The following is a 16,813-nucleotide window of genomic DNA, read 5'->3' on the forward strand; positions in this document are numbered from 1 at the left end:
ACATGAAACGTGGAAAATTCTGATTCAACATATAAGATAAGATCTCAAATTCATCCAGTAGAGTGTATGTCATTTGTCCATATTAAGAAGATGAGTGCTCCGTTTTTGTTTTATTAGTCATCCTTGCCCTAGAATGAGTAAAGGACTCAAGAACAGACCTTACTAGGAGTAAGAAGAAGGGAGAGAAAAACAGTATATCTCTCAGAAGTATTTCAGCAGAAGATAACAAATATTACTGGAAAGAGTTGATATGAAACCTGTGTAAAATTTTAGGTAGAGCCAGTTCTTGCTTGACCTAATTCCTTCACAGCATGGCAAGGTGTCCTAATGAAATATCATATACAATTGTCCAGTTTTCCTTTGGATTTTGATTTATATCAATGCTGAGGATAATTATCATCCCATGAAGTGCTTCTACCAGCAGTTAGATTCAAAGCTATAATCATCTCTGATAAAATCTCTATAGTCAAATCTTTACTAATAATGACCTACAACTGACTATAAAAAATACACAGAAAAAAAGCCAAAATAATTTTTAAAATGCTTATTAGTATAGTAACACTGGCTTTGTTGAGAAATTTGAGGTACATGTTTTGTTTCATCCCAGATCTAGCCAATTAGTTCAGCTGCTTTGAACATACAGTTAACCCAAAGTAATATTAAACTTTTTGAACGTATACTGAACAAATTTTCAGTACTGGATGTACGTAGTGATGTAATGCCTGTTATGAGGCTATGAGAAAAGCAAATGTGAGACCTGGAGGTGAAAAGCTACAAACTCATCAGCACAAAAGTGGGGATCCACAGTGGCCAAGCAGGTGAGTAGCTATCTTCATACGTGCAAGGCACTTTTATGGCATCACAATGAAACTGGAATTTTGTGCACAAATATAATCATATATCTAGTTAGTAATTTATATGTAGAAATCAGTTGCTCTGAGTTAAAGAAGACAAAGAAATGAACATACGCTATGATGCACATTTCAAAAATAAAACAGATATTTTTAATACAGGAGGACAATAGAAATTTACTGATGGTGTTGAGTAGCTGCATTAGATTCTTTAAAGAGAGAAAACATAATAATAGCATTTTCAATATACCAGAGGCCTTAAAAAATCAATGTTTTTCTTTATAGTTCAATTCACAGGATATGTAAAGACATCAGTACTTTTCCTAGGGCATTGTGATTACCCTTACACAATAATCCAGATGAATTTATGGAAAATAATCCAGATGAATTCATGGAAAATAAGCATGACTGATCTTGCAATCACACAGTTCAACCTTGTAGTTTCTTTTTCTTTCTTTCTTTTTTTTTTTTTTTTTTTTTTTTTGAGATGGAGTCTCACTCTGTCGCCCAGGCTGGAATGCAATCACTGCAACCTCTGCCTCCCAGGTCCATGCAATTCTCCTGCCTCAGCGCCCTCCACTACACCTGGCTAATTTTTGTGTTTTTAGTACAGATGGGGTTTCACCATGTGGGCCAGGCTGGTCTCAAACTCCTGACCTCGGGTGATCCACCTGTCCTGGCCTCTCCAAGTCCTGGGATTACAGGCGTGAGCCATCCCAACCGGCTTAACCTTGTATTTTCTTTTTTTTTTTTTTTTTTTCTTTCTTTAAAGGTTTATTTTCCATTCCTTAAAGTTCACAGGATAAAATATGACTGGTTCCTTTTATATTTCTGACAGTTTATTGTTAGAGATTTATGAATGTGCTTATATAATTATAAGAATACTAATTAAAGTCCCATGCCAGAATACAGAGGAATCTACGCAAATAACTTCTGCCATTAAAGACTAAATATAGAGGTCACCTTGAGCAAGATTTTGGAAAAGGCGAAGGTAAACTTCCTTCATTTGTGCTACTCTTCCATTTGCAATACCACTTTTAGACTAGGGGGAGGAGATACCTTGCCCTAGACCCCAAGCTTGAGAGCAGTGATCTTCAACATATCTATGATCAAATACTAAATCTGTATTGTTAATTCTATGAGGTTCAATATTTTCATAAAATGTAATGATATTATGGCCACTCCAAAGTGCAATAAGTCTTTCAATGCTTATTCTAAATATCTACACTTTCCTTTTGATAGATGGTTCCAAGGGCACGTGCACTGACATCAAGGTGCAGAACTTGTTTTGAGTAGCACTACTTATGAGGGCTCTACATCTCACCATCAAAACAGAAAGACAATAACTTTAGTAAAAAGTAAATTGACACTTCTGTCATTAGGTCTAGCATTCAGTGCAGGCACCATACAACTCCTAATTCTAAACATCTACTCTCAGGATAGATACCATTCAAGTCCAAGGAAAACCACTGCTTCTTCTCATCTATAGACTCAAGTCCCAGAAAGCGGGAAGGTGAGTGTACCAAGTGCAATAAATGTTTGAGCATTGTTCTACTGCCAATATTGAAGACAGCCACTGCTTTGAAGTATGGGGAGGAGGTAAGCAAAGGTAGCATTTTCCTAAGAGAAAAAAACTTAGCTTGTCAAATATTTCTTCTTTGTCAGTATGACTGTAATAGTTTCATGTATAATAAAACATTATTTGGTAGTAATGCCAAACATTAATTTTTTTCTTTCTCTTTTTGTTCTGATACGTGGCTCCCAGGGATAAGTGATATTGTGACATAGGCGATATGACGAACATAGGACAAAATTAAACAACTAAAATTTCTTTTAAGTAAAAAAATTGCATATTCATATATACATATCAATCACATATGTAAGAGAAAGTATTAAGCAATTACGTGTTTTGACAATTAGATGAATATTTATTGCTAGGATAATACTAACAAATTATACTTTTAAAAAATCAGCTTTATAAATATTACTAATATGAGATTTTAAAAATAAACTATTTTTGAAAAGTTTTATATTTACAAAAAATGTTGAGAAGATAATACACAGAATTTCCATATGCTCTATACTCTGCTTCCCCAATTATTAACACCTAACAATAGCATGATATATTTGTAATAATTAGTAAACCAGTATTGAATCATTATTATTAACTATAGTGCACACAGTATTCAGAATTGCTTAGTTTTTTCCTAGTTTTTTTTTTTTTTTCTTTTCTAGATCACAACTACTACATTTAATAGTTGTGTCTCCTTGGGCACCTCTTGGCTCTTACCATTTCTAAGGCTTTGCTTCTTTTCTATGACTTTCACAGTTTTGAGGATTATTGGTCATGTGCTTTATAGAATGTCCTTCATTCTGAATTTTATTTTATGACTTTACTGGCTTTATGGATTTGGGAGAGGAAGATCTCAGAGATGAGGTACCATTCTTACTACGGCATATTAAGAATATGCGACTTATCACTATTCAACTGGATTACCTGGCTTGAGGTAGTGTTTGTCAGGTTTGTGCATTGTGAATTTACCGTTTTCTTCCATTTCCATATTATACTCTTTGGAAGGAAGTAACTACATGGAGACTGCACTTAAGGAGTCAGGAATTACATTCCACCATTTTGAAGGTGAAATATCTAAATTATTTAGAATTCTTCTGCAAGGGAGATTTGTCTATTCTTCATTTATTTGTGTATTCAATTGTTATCCATATTACATGGACTCATATATTAATTTTATACTTTGTAATATAATCTAATATTTATTTAATTTTTGACTTTTGCTCAAATGGTTCCAGCTTTGGCCACTGGGAGCTCTCAGTTGGTTTCTATACCCCTTTGACATAGTCTCATTGTATTTTTTTAAATTGCTGCTTTTGCTTGTTTGTGTTTGTGTTTTGTTTTGTTTTGTTTTACCACTTGCTTACTTCCTGACACTAAAAAAAAAAAAAAAAAAAAAATGCTCCAAGCGTTGTATATAATGGACTTTTCCAAAGAACCCTCGTTTTTTAAAATTTGAGAATAGTATTAGAAACCAAGAACTGAAGGAAAAAAAAGAGACCCAGAATTGGATGCTAGATGAGCTCATTGCCATGGGGCTGTGATATATACATCTATATATGAACTCACTTATAGACATGTATCTACAAATATTTCTATATGTTACCATCTTTATCTGTATTAGGCTAAACATGGAGTTCATACTGATATCTCCAACTCTGAACCATTATCACACGGATCATTTTAAACTCCTTCCCCTACTTATCTATAACCCCATTTCCGGCAGTGAGAAACTTGGCTCCTGGGGTTTACCGAACATTTACCTAACTGTTCAACTCCAGTATAAACATATAGCACTGTAAGAATTGCTCATACATATTCCAGTGGAAATCAACTTTATCAACTAAAGGGCAATGCTTATATACACTTCTTTTTTTGTCCTTTGTCTTATATACTCCATTTCCAAAGTTTTTCAGGTCACCATGCCTTTCTCACCCTCTTTAGTGAACGCTTTTCATATTTTCCTAATAAAGTTAGATAATTTTGTTAAACTCTGCTTTCTGTCCTGAGATCATCTGACCTCCTACATGTTTTTAAATTTACAGACATTAAGGTTAAATGTTTGTGGAATAAGGCTCCATGAGTTTTGACACTTGCATTGTGTCTTGATTTCATCATTGCAGTCTCATACAGAATAGTTTCACAACCCACAGTATCCCTTGTGTTTCACCTATTAAACCCCCTACCCCTTCCCATGACAAGCTCCTGAAAGTCACTGATGTTTTTACTATCACTTCAATTTTGCTTTTTGAGAATGCTGTATATTAGAATCACACTATTTTCAGCCTTTACCAACTCTCTTCTTTCACTAACAATCTTAAGATTCATCCATGTATTTTCATAGCATGACATTTCATTTCTTTTTTTTTTTCACTGAATAATATTCACTTGTGTGGATTTACTAAGTGTGTTTATTTACCTATTGAAGATCATCTTAGTTCCTTCCCTTTTTTGGTGATTATAAATAAAATTACTATAAACATTTGCTCATAGTTTGGAGATGATACAAAATTTGAATACAAAATTTGAATAAAGGTGAAGGAAAAGGGTAAAGCTGTAAGGAACACAGAAAAGAGTAAAAGAAAGAAGTCTAAGAAGCTTAATAGATTGTTCAGAATCTTCTATGCATTGAGAATACAGATGTTTGAGTTGAAGTATTGTCATACTAGAGGAGATATTACAACATTTCAGATTTCCATCAAAACCTTAGATTCCATTTTAGGAATAAAGACCATGCCCCAAGATGAAGGAATTTGCCCTAGAACTGAATGCAAAGCCAAAATAAACAGACCCAAGCAAAGTGTAAAACAAAGTCTTCATGTGATGACAGCAAAACACCAGTAATTTAACTGTCTGCTAGAAAAACAATAATTTTCCATGGAATTTTTTTTAAAAAATCAGAATACTTAAAATGTAACTTTGCAATGTCCAGTATATAATAAAAAATACTCTGTATAAGCAGAAAATAAACACATAAACAAGAGGATTAAGGATAAAAGAAAAACAAATGACACGGATGTTGGAACTATCAGAAAGAGGCTATATTAACTATTTAAATGTGTTTATGTTTCTACAGTTAAAGGAGTATATAATAAAGTATATGGAATATTTTAGAAAAGCTATAGAACCTCTAACTTAATGAAATACAAACAGAAATGAAAAACACAATACTTGAAATAAAAATAGTTCAGTTGGTGAGCTTGACAGAAGAGACACAATAGAAAAGGCCATATAGATATTATACAAACTAAAGTCACACAAAATATTGAAATAAAATATGTTTATTCCTTCTAGATTTTATAAATGATTATCAAAATTATTTTGTCAGTTGTGCTTAGAGACTAATATCTGATTTGAGGCATAATTGAACTATATAAATTCAATGAGGACTGAAACTTAAGATAAATTTGTCCTTCTAGCTATAAGTTGTAAATGCCAAATATAAAATACAACATTGCAAAAAATATCATAAAACTTTCTACAATATAGTGGTGTTTTATTAAGTCAATCCTAAAATTTCATTATTCTGAAAGCCACTTTTGGTTGTAAGATTTAGGTTTATTGTTTGGCTCACTGGTTGTTAAATTTCAGCACTATGGAAGGGAAACTTTTAAAAATGAATTGTAGAACTAGATTCTGACATTTACGCATGATTTGTGTAGACAAACGTGTAGTGGGGGAAGTAGGAAAAAGGTTCTTCCTGCTGAGCATTCACTTCCTGGGGAATTTTATAGTAAGTTTCTGGCCAGTCTTCTTCACAAAATGAGCAATGCATGAAGATCCAAGGTTTTGAATTTCACGTACTCTCGACCTAAATTTTGAAAGCTAACTGGATAATGTTTAACAACAAAATAATTTAATTCTATTTAAACATAATATTTATCTTGTAGTCCTCTAAGTATAGAAGTTCATTGTGAGATATGAATCTAAACATGAACTATGAATGCTTAAAAATCAGAGATATGGAGATTATAATAAAATGAAGCAACTTTTATTTTAATGGCTGGGGGTACTCCTCCAAAGATGTTCACATCTTATTCACTGGAATCTGAGAATACGTTAGGCTACATGACAAACGGAAATGAAGATTTTGGTGGAGTTAGGCTACTAATCAACTTATCTCATCCTGGATTATTTTAGTGGGCCCAATGTAAATACAAGTGTTCTTACAAGTGGAAGAGGGAGGCAGAAGGGTCAGAGAAAGATCTAAAGACGCTATGCTGCTGGCATTGCAAACAGAAGAAGGGGCCACAAATCAAGGAATGCAAACAGCCTTTAGAAGCTGGAAATGACAAGGAAACAATTCTCCCCTAGAACCCGCAAGGGAATTCAGCTCTTCTGACACTCGGTTTTAGCCTGCCAAGACCCATTTTGGATTTCTGACCTCTAGAACTGTAAGATAACGAATTTTAGTGGTTTTAAGCCATTAAATTTGTGATAATCGGTTAAAGCAACAATATGGAACTAACATACTGAGTCTGCATGTTGACTAAAATAACCCCAACTTTTAAAAAAGTTCAAACTTTTAGGAGCTTATTTTCCAAATAAACAAGTGAGTTAAAGTAAGACTATTTCACAGAATAGAACATGATGGTGTTGTTTTATCTGGGATTACAAGCTTAATAAAAATTTAAATGGTGAACATGTATGACACATTTTTAAGATAGAAAACATCACTGTAAACATTTCTGTTATGTTGAAAATAATATGAATCATGCAAAAAATTTTGCATTTAGTTACAGTTTTACATAAACTACACAAAACTATATTAATCACTAATCAAGCACAAATGTGAAATCAATGGATACTTTTATATTTTGTACCTAGCAGGTACTACAACTAAGCTAAAAACATCCATCTATAACTAATATTTTCAAATATTTCTTCTACATATAAATTGTACTCATCAACTAATGGACCATCTGATGACTTGTCAAAACTATGTAAAACACTGTGTGAAAATCAAAGCTTTTATTTTAAAAATATCCCCTGTTCGCCGGGCGAGGTGGTTCACGCCTGTAATCCCAGCACTTTGGGAGGCCCAGGCGGGTGAATCACGAGGTCAAGAGATAGAGACCATCACGGCTAACAGGGTAAAACCCCGTCTCTACTAAAAATACAAAAAATTAGCCGGGCGCGGTGGCAAACGCCTGTAGTCCCAGCTGCTCGGGAGGCTGAGGCAGGAGAATGGCTTGAACCTAGGAGGCGGAGCTTGCAGTGAACTGAGATCGCGCCACTGCACTCCAGCCTGGGTGACAGAGCGAGACTCCGTTTCAGAAAAAAAAAAAATGGTGCTGGGAAAATTGGCTAGCCATAAGTAGAAAGCTGAAACTGGATCCTTTCCTTACTCCTTATACGAAAATTAATTCAAGATGGATTAGAGACTTAAATGTTAGACCTAATACCATAAAAATCCTAGAGGAAAATCTAGGTAGTACCATTCAGGACATAGGCATGGGCAAAGACTTCATGTCTAAAACACCAAAAGCAACGGCAGCAAAAGCCAAAATTGACAAATGGGATCTCATTAAACTAAAGAGCTTCTGCACAGCAAAAGAAACTACCATCAGAGTGAACAGGCAACCTACAGAATGGGAGAAAATTTTTGCAATCTACTCATCTGACAAAGGGCTAATATCCAGAACCTACAAAGAACTCCAACAAATTTACAAGAAAAAAACAAACAACCCCATCAAAAAGTGGGCAAAGGATATGAATAGACATTTCTCAAAAGAAGACATTCATACAGCCAACAAACACATGAAAAAATGCTCATCATCACTGGCCATCAGAGAAATGCAAATCAAAACCACAATGAGATACCATCTCACACCAGTTAGAATGGCGATCATTCAAAAGTCAGGAAACAACAGGTGCTGGAGAGGATGTGGAGAAATAGGAACACTTTTACACTGTTGGTGGGATTGTAAACTAGTTCAACCATTATGGAAAACAGTATGGCGATTCCTCAAGGATCTAGAACTAGATGTACCATATGACCCAGCCATCCCATTACTGGGTATATACCCAAAGGATTATAAATTATGCTGCTATAAAGACACATGCACACGTATGTTTATTGCAGCACTATTCACAATAGCAAAGACTTGGAATCAACCCAAATGTCCATCAGTGACAGATTGGATTAAGAAAATGTGGCATATATACACCATGGAATACTATGCAGCCATAAAAAAGGATGAGTTTGTGTCCTTTGTAGGGACATGGATGCAGCTGGAATCCATCATTCTTAGCAAACTATCACAAGAACAGAAAACCAAACACCGCATGTTCTCACTCATAGGTGGGAACTGAACAATGAGATCACTTGGACTCGGGAAGGGGAACATCACACACCGGGGCCTATCAGGGGGAGGGGGGCGGGGGGAGGGATTGCATTGGGAGTTATACCTGATGTAAATGACGAGTTGATGGGTGCAGCACACCAACAAGGCACAAGTATACATATGTAACAAACCTGCACGTTATGCACATGTACCCTACAACTTACAGTATAATAATAATAAATAAATTAAAAAAAAAAAAAAAAATTGACTGATAAAAAAAAAAAAAAAAAAAAAAAAAAAAAAAAATTTCCCTGTTCAGCTTTATTCAGAAAATGTCACTTTTATTTCCAATTTTGTAGTTTAATGAAAAATTTTCTTTAATCATTGAAATACATCTTTCCTATATACTTAAGACATTCCATGAAATACCTACAATATTTAATTTTTATAAATTACATTATTTTAATTGAAGTAGGATTTTGTCAGTATTAAAAAAGAAGACAAATAATTAAAAAATTTAAACTATTGCTGATGACTCAAAGTAATACAGATGTATCTGAAAGTTTATGCTGAATCTCTTTTCTTTTTTTAACCACATTCAACCAGTGCAGAAGTACTTTGGGTTGCGTTTTGAAATAATGAGTTGTAAGATTAATTTATTAAAGATTTTTTGGAGTGATTAGGGAAGAAATGACATTACAACGCAAAGCATTTAGCAATTCACTACAAAAAATTCTCATGTTGTTTTCCCTCCATGCTTCCAGCCATCTCTTCTTTCCTTCTAACTCTTTTCCTCTATAGTTTTCTCTTCAATTTTCACATTGGATTCTTTAGGTACATTACCCTACTAAGTAAATAAAAGATAACTGGGTTCCCATTCTGTTTAGAAAATAGAAGCTATGGTCGGGCGCGGTGGCTCACCCCTGTTATCCCAGCACTTTGGGAGGCCGAGGCGGGCAGATACGAGGTCAGGAGGTCAAGATCAACCTGGCTAACACCGTGAAAACCTATCTCTAGTAAAAATACAAAAAATTAGCAGGGCATGGTGGCAGGCGCCTGTAGTCCCAGCTACTCTAGAGGCTGAGGTAGGAGAATGGCGTGAAACTGGGAGGCCGAGCTTGCAGTGAGCCGTGATCATGCCACTGCACTCCAGCCTGGGCGACAGAGCAAGACTCCGTCTCAAAAAAAAAAAAAAAAAAAAAAAAAGAAAGAAAGAAAAGAAAAAGAAAAAAATAGAAGTTTTTTAAAAATAAGACATATATTCTCCCTTAGTAAATATTTTGTTCATTTCTTGTCACAACAGGATACTTTGAAATCAGCCAGCTTTGAAAGCTATAACATTGTGAAAATAAACATCTTTTCCTGTCTACAGAGAATTAGTTACATGCAAATCCAGAATTAAGTGGAATTAATACGTGCTTTCCTATGTATATGCTACGCTATGCACTGAGGTGAACATGGAGTGTGATTCCTAATGCTGTTGCTAAGGGGTTCTATGGCTTTTTGAAGCCAGTTGATCACTTAAGCCTCAGTTTTATCAGCTTTAAAATGAAGGGGCTGATCTAGTTGGTCTCTAGGGCAGTTTACTGCCAGGAGACTTTGTAATACTTAGAGTACGCAGCCTAATCCTTGCCATCAAGGCATTTTTCCTTCCTGCTGGGAAAGCAAATGCCAGAAACTCTCATAAAGTAGCACATGATGAAGTGTAACACCTACATGAGCAAAATTTGAATTAGATGTTATAGCAGATATTTGGAAAACTAAACTTAACCTTATCTTGAATGATAAACTTGAAGCGTTAAATACTCCTTAGGCAAAAGAGAAGAATGAAGTCAGCATAAGCATGTCATTATGAAAGGATTGTGTTCGAGTTGGCTTGTCTAAAGCACAGTCCACACTGTGAAGCTATGAAATACAAGTTTTGATTGGCATGGCAGAGTCGGAATTTGTCAGATATGAAATAAGAGCAGATAAATCTAGATTTACTTCCATAGCCAGTAGAAAGCTATTGAAAATTGTTTAAGAAAGGAATAATATGAAAACAATAAAGAAAGCCTGACAATAACATACAGATCTAAATTTGTAGGGGAGAATAAAGAGAGGAAGAAAATGGAAGTGAAGAAAAAAACAGTTAAACAAAAATTTTGTTACATATGTGATGAATGTAAAACATTGTATTATACATAGCAGGAGGTGCCCCCACAGTATACCTGTGGAGATATCAGCATATCTGTAGAGTATCAGTGTAACTGTAGAGATACCTGTAGAGACACTCTAAATTTGAAATAATAAGTTCCACAATTAAAATGGAGACAGAGGTAACGAAAAGAAAGAGATAAATGTAAGGCATGTTTTGAAGTAAATTCTAAAGATTGTATGATGCCTTGATTGAATAAGATGGAAGAGCAATGAAAGATGACAAGGATGTATGAAACTGTGATTGGTGAAATGATGGTGGCAATAAGGATGAAAAGGAGCTCAGGAGAGGGAAGGATTTTTGGAGAGAAGATAATAAAACACATTTTTATATTTTGGGAAAGACAGAATTGTAGGAAAATACTAAAAGGACACCTGAAATTACTGACTCAAAAATACATTGCGAAATATTTTATTCATTTATGTCTATTTATGTTTTTTATATCATGAAGATTATTTCACTTATAAACTTTAATAGTACTCCTTAAAACATTTCTAACAATTTCTAATAATATGTACGCTTACATACATATATGCACATGCACGTGCATACACACAGACACATACTAAGGTCAACATCCAAGTCATAAAAAAAGAATAATTATTTTGCATAAATTGCTAATTACAATTATTCCCTGTTGCAAACCTGAATCTACTACTAGAACCAAAATAGTCTTGTCAGTATAAATATAGGTTTTGAGAAGACTACAGGTGAAGAAAAACAAAAATGAAAAACTTAAGAAGAAATCTAGCTTTTATGTTTAATTTGCAATGATAAAGTCACCTCTAATACTTTTCTCTTGATTTTTAAGCGTCGAGTATTTAAATTCACATTTCATCAAATCTATAATAAAATAACTGGCAATATTGTATTCAGAAATATAAAATTATTCATGGATTTTGTAACTAGAATTTCTACCTAATTCCAGTCTCTTATCTGCATCAGAATTTGATCTTCGGAGAAGGTATTGTGTGAAATTTGCACATCCAAACTCATTCTCTTTATAACACCCATCTCCATTCCTCATGCCTTTCATCTGCTCTAGGCAGGCAGCCTCTTTAACTGTCACTTGGAAGAATTCCTTAATCATCATAAGGCCCATTATTTGTATGGAGTCTGGCAGCCCTAAGGGAAAGGACCTAAACTTACTCATGCTGGGGAGAATCATTGCATGGAGACAGATTTGATTCAAGATTTTATGGAAGAAGTCAAAGAAGAGTCCATGAAACTTCTGAAAGAATATTGCCATAGTGATAAAGAAAAATGATAGTTCTCTGAAGAAGGTTCCAGGGGCAGAGTGAATGATGCCTCTTTGTACTGAGTGAAGTTGTGACTAATAATGCTGGGCCAGTTCCCTCATTCCTCACTTTGACAAGAATGTGAAAATGCTTCTGATGGGCTAGAGATAGACGCTAACACAGGAGATCGGGGGCAAATGGAGAAGAGATCGTGATGGCAGAGAGAACAGAGCTACACGTTCTGCGTAGGCTTTACCAGCCAAACTATGTGAACTGTAGGAAGGATTAACATCAGTCTTGGCAATGGCTTTTGGGTAACTGCCTGTAGGAAATCATCCCAATGTTCATGGAGAAATTAATGGAGCAGTAGTAGATAACAGAGAAGAACCACAGGAGAAGTGCTGGAATAAAGGGTCTGTGGAAACACAGCCAACTTTCTATATTTACAGAAAATCCTAACAAGAGAAATGAATTTCTATGCTTGGCCAATGGATGACTTTAAGTGTCTCTAAGAATAACCTATTGAAGTGACCTTAATCCTGAATGATGGCTGAGCTAATGTTTCATAATTTTTGCTTAATGATTTAAACCTGTTTTGCATATTTTATCTGCTCTGTTTATACCAGGAAAACAACTATCACCTCTACATTTATGTCTAAAAACATTAATACCCCTAAAAAACCTGTCTTTACTTTTTATTAACTAGAAAGACAGCAATTCACACTTTGTACTGAAGTTAGAGTGGTGTAAGTATAAAATAATGAAATTGGGCTTATTAAGTCACAAAAAGACATTTATCTTATTCCTTTAGAGTATTTGCATGCAATTAGCAGACATTTTTTGAGTTAGGTCTGATACTTGTAATACCTTTCTGTTTAATGTCAACCATAGTTTATGTTAGTCTTAAATGTGCATTTCTATTGCACAAAGATATTTCAACCCAAACTTCAGTTTAACTATCAGGACTATAAGTTATAAATGCACATTGGTGAAGCTTTTATTTTGAATAAAAATGCTAGCTTAAGTCAATCAAACATTAATTATTGAAATAAAACTTTCATTAATTGATATAGTGTTAAATGTGATATTTAAGGTAAGCTTAAGAAATCTTCATTTGTTATTATTCTTAGTTACATTTCCTGCAAAATTAAACTTCTTCAGTAATTATTGTAACTATGAGGTGGATGTAGTTCTTATTACATAAAGCTGAATTTTCAGACTATGTGAATAAGATTGGGAGGCTGTAACAAAGATGATTCCTATCTATTATTTCTTATTCAATTTTCGAAACGCTTTCTTTCCTGAAAGCAAGAAATCACACACACAAAAAAATTCTCTCTTCTCCCACTGAGGTAACAGATAAAAGTGTGCCTTAAAATAAAACTGAAACTCATAGCTTGAGGAGAAAACAGACTCTTTCTCTAAATACACACACACACACACACACACACACACACCCCTCACAAAATAATGGGTCTTTTGGAGCAGTATAATCTGTTCTAGTTACAATCATTTAAATTTCAAGAGAGACCTCTCCAACTAGTTCTGGCAAAAGAAAAGGGAAGATTTATCTTTTAAAATAAAGATATAACAGGCAATTGTACAGTTACCAAATAATAAGAAACATAATCTTATAGGGACTGAAACTAAGAAGTAGAAAAACGAGGGTTCTCTTGTCATCTCTTAGGGGCTGCATGATCTCCCTGATCTCAGCATGTGTGATTCTTACTCTTGCCTTTCCTTACTGCTGACTTACTTTACTTTCCTAGTCTTTAATAACTTCTGCTTGCAGGTGGCTTTGACTTGCTAGCATACCAGCCTCACCCCTGACTGCTTCATACACTTTCTAGTTTTTTCTCTCAGGTGTGACCTCATACATTAACTGTGTCAAAACCCCAAGATAACTGTCATTTACCTCTGGTTTCTCCATTCAAGTTCCCCATAAAGCAATCTAGGCGATTTATCATTTTTTTAAAGCTGTAGCGTAGATTTCTCCTGGCCCAATCACTTGAGGTGAGTTAAGGTGACATTGGGTTCTGTGACCTGACAACACCTCAGCCAGGACAGGAGGTGGAATTTCTCTGAAAAGGGAGTGGACAGAACTGGCACCCAATAATAAAACATAGGTATGAAAGGAAAATAAACTGAGGTAAACCTGTCTCCCATTTCATTCCCAAATAAGACAGCCACACTTAAAAACTAACAACAACAACAGCAACAACAAGAAAACACTACATATTTCCCTCACAATTTGCCCATTAGGAAATTCCATGTGAGGCTCAGGATCTTTACCCTAAAACAGGTCTGTTGAATTTCACCCTGGCAATGTAAATTGATGGCTCATCTTCACAGGTGTGGAACAAAGAACTCATAGTCATCCTTCTAATCGCCTGAGACAAATGCCTATCTGATTACTTCCTCTGCCCTACATTTATTTTATCATATGTAAAAATGCAGATTCACTGAGCCAGATGAATGCATAAGTGACTATTTCTCTATCTTTTCCTCACACGTGAATGGCTGATCAGAGGCTCAAAAGAATGCAACCGCTTGCCTCATCTACCTATACCTTTTAAATATGTTTTGCTTCGTCCCCTGTATTCACCCTTTCCCCTTTAAATATTGACGCTCTCAAAATCATCACTGGAAAGCATGGACCTGTTTCCTGCATGTGCATCCTTAACCTAGGCGAAATAAAATTTTTAATTGATTGAGACCTGTCTGATACTTTTCTTGGTTTACATAGGATAAAAAATTATTACAGGTTTATCTGTTACACCATTTTCCTAGTCATTGATGAGAGAAAGAAGATGTAGTAGGTAAAGCACTAGATTTAAAGACATGCAGATCTCATGTATCTGGGACTGAATTATTTATTTATAAATTAAAATAACAGGTCGGCAAAGCCTGAGTCCTGTCGTCTCACCTTCCTCCCATACAGCATGAGCTTCACCACTCGCTCCACCTTCTCTACCAACTACCGGTCCCTGGGCTCTGTTCAGGCGCCCAGCTACGGCGCCCAGCCGGTCAGCAGCGCGGCCAGTGTCTATGCAGGCGCCGGGGGTTCTGGTTCCCGGATCTCCGTGTCCCGCTCCACCAGCTTCCGGGGCGGCATGGGGTCCGGGGGCCTGGCCTCAGGGATGGCCGGGGGTCTGACAGGAATGGGAGGCATCCAGAATGAGAAGGAGACCATGCAAAGCCTGAACGACTGCCTGGCCTCTTACCTGGACAGAGTGAGGAGCCTGGAGACAGAGAACCGGAGGCTGGAGAGCAAAATCCGGGAGCACTTGGAGAAGAAGGGACCCCAGGTCGGAGACTGGAGCCATTACTTCAAGATCATCGAGGACCGGAGGGCTCAGATCTTCGCAAATACTGTGGACAATGCCCGCATCGTTCTGCAGATTGACAATGCCCGTCTTGCTGCTGATGACTTTAGAGTCAAGTATGAGACAGAGCTGGCCATGCGCCAGTCTGTGGAGAAGGACATCCATGGGCTCCACAAGGTCATTGATGACACCAATGTCACCCAACTGCAGCTGGAGACAGAGATCGAGGCTCTCAAGGAGGAGCTGCTCTTCATGAAGAAGAACCACAAAGAGGAAGTAAAAGGCCTACAAGCCCAGATTGCCAGCTCTGGGTTGACCGTGGAGGTAGATGCCCACAAATCTCAGGACCTCGCCAAGATCATGGCAGACATCCGGGCCCAATATGACGAGCTGGCTCGGAAGAACCGAGAGGAGCTAGACAAGTACTGGTCTCAGCAGATTGAGGAGAGCACCACAGTGGTCACCACACAGTCTGTCGAGGTTGGAGCTGCTGAGACAATGCTTACAGAGCTGAGACGTACAGTCCAGTCCTTGGACATCAACCCGGACTCCATGAGAAATCTGAAGGCCAGCTTGGAGAACAGCCTGAGGGAGGTGGAGGCCCGCTAGGCCCTACAGATGAAGCAGCTCAATGGGATCCTGCTGCACCTGGAGTCAGAGCTGGCACAGACCCAGGCAGAGGGACAGCGACAGGCCCAGGAGTATGAGGCCCTGCTGAACATCAAGGTCAAGCTGGAAGCTGAGATCGCCACCTACCGCCGCCTGCTGGAAGATGGCGAGGAATTCAATCTTGATGATGCCTTGGACAGCAGCAACTCCATGCAAACCATCCAAAAGACCACCACCCGCGGGATAGTGGATGGCAAAGTGGTGTCTGAGACCAACGACACCAAAGTTCTGAGGCATTAAGCCAGCAGAAGCAGGGTACCCTTTGGGGAGCAGGAGGCCAATAAAAATTTCAGAGTTCAAATAAATAAATAAATAAATAAATAAATAATAAATAAATAAATAAATTAAAATAACAATACTGCCTCAGTGATATATAATACGTAAAAATCTTAATATGGTCTTGGATCTGCTCTAAATACTCAAAGTAATTTTCTACTTTTCCTTTCTATTTACTGAAAAATAGATCTCTAAATCATGGTGAATAGCTTTGGCAACTCCCAATATTTTATGTCTTAAGAAAACTACAGTGAACTTTAATTAAAAAAAAAAAAATCTGCCTGTGAGTACTTTTTAAATATTTTTGGCTAACATTTTAAATACAGCTATACCATGTCTATATTCTCTTAAAAAAAAAATTCTACAGGCTTAGTATCTTAATATGTTCCATTTTCAAAC

The 16,813-nt window shown here is 36.3% G+C and overlaps 1 pseudogene across 1 annotated transcript; it reads left to right on the top strand.

Annotated features, from left to right (window-relative positions):
- Window positions 1–15,041: 15,041 nt before the first annotated feature.
- Window positions 15,042–16,439, top strand: LOC112621051 (annotated as a pseudogene). The gene has a single exon (XR_003118650.1). The product of XR_003118650.1 is annotated as a keratin, type I cytoskeletal 18 pseudogene (transcript).
- Window positions 16,440–16,813: the final 374 nt, after the last annotated feature.

The sequence above is a fragment of the Theropithecus gelada genome, chromosome 3, assembly GCF_003255815.1.
Source record: "Theropithecus gelada isolate Dixy chromosome 3, Tgel_1.0, whole genome shotgun sequence".
Lineage (NCBI taxonomy): Eukaryota > Metazoa > Chordata > Mammalia > Primates > Cercopithecidae > Theropithecus > Theropithecus gelada.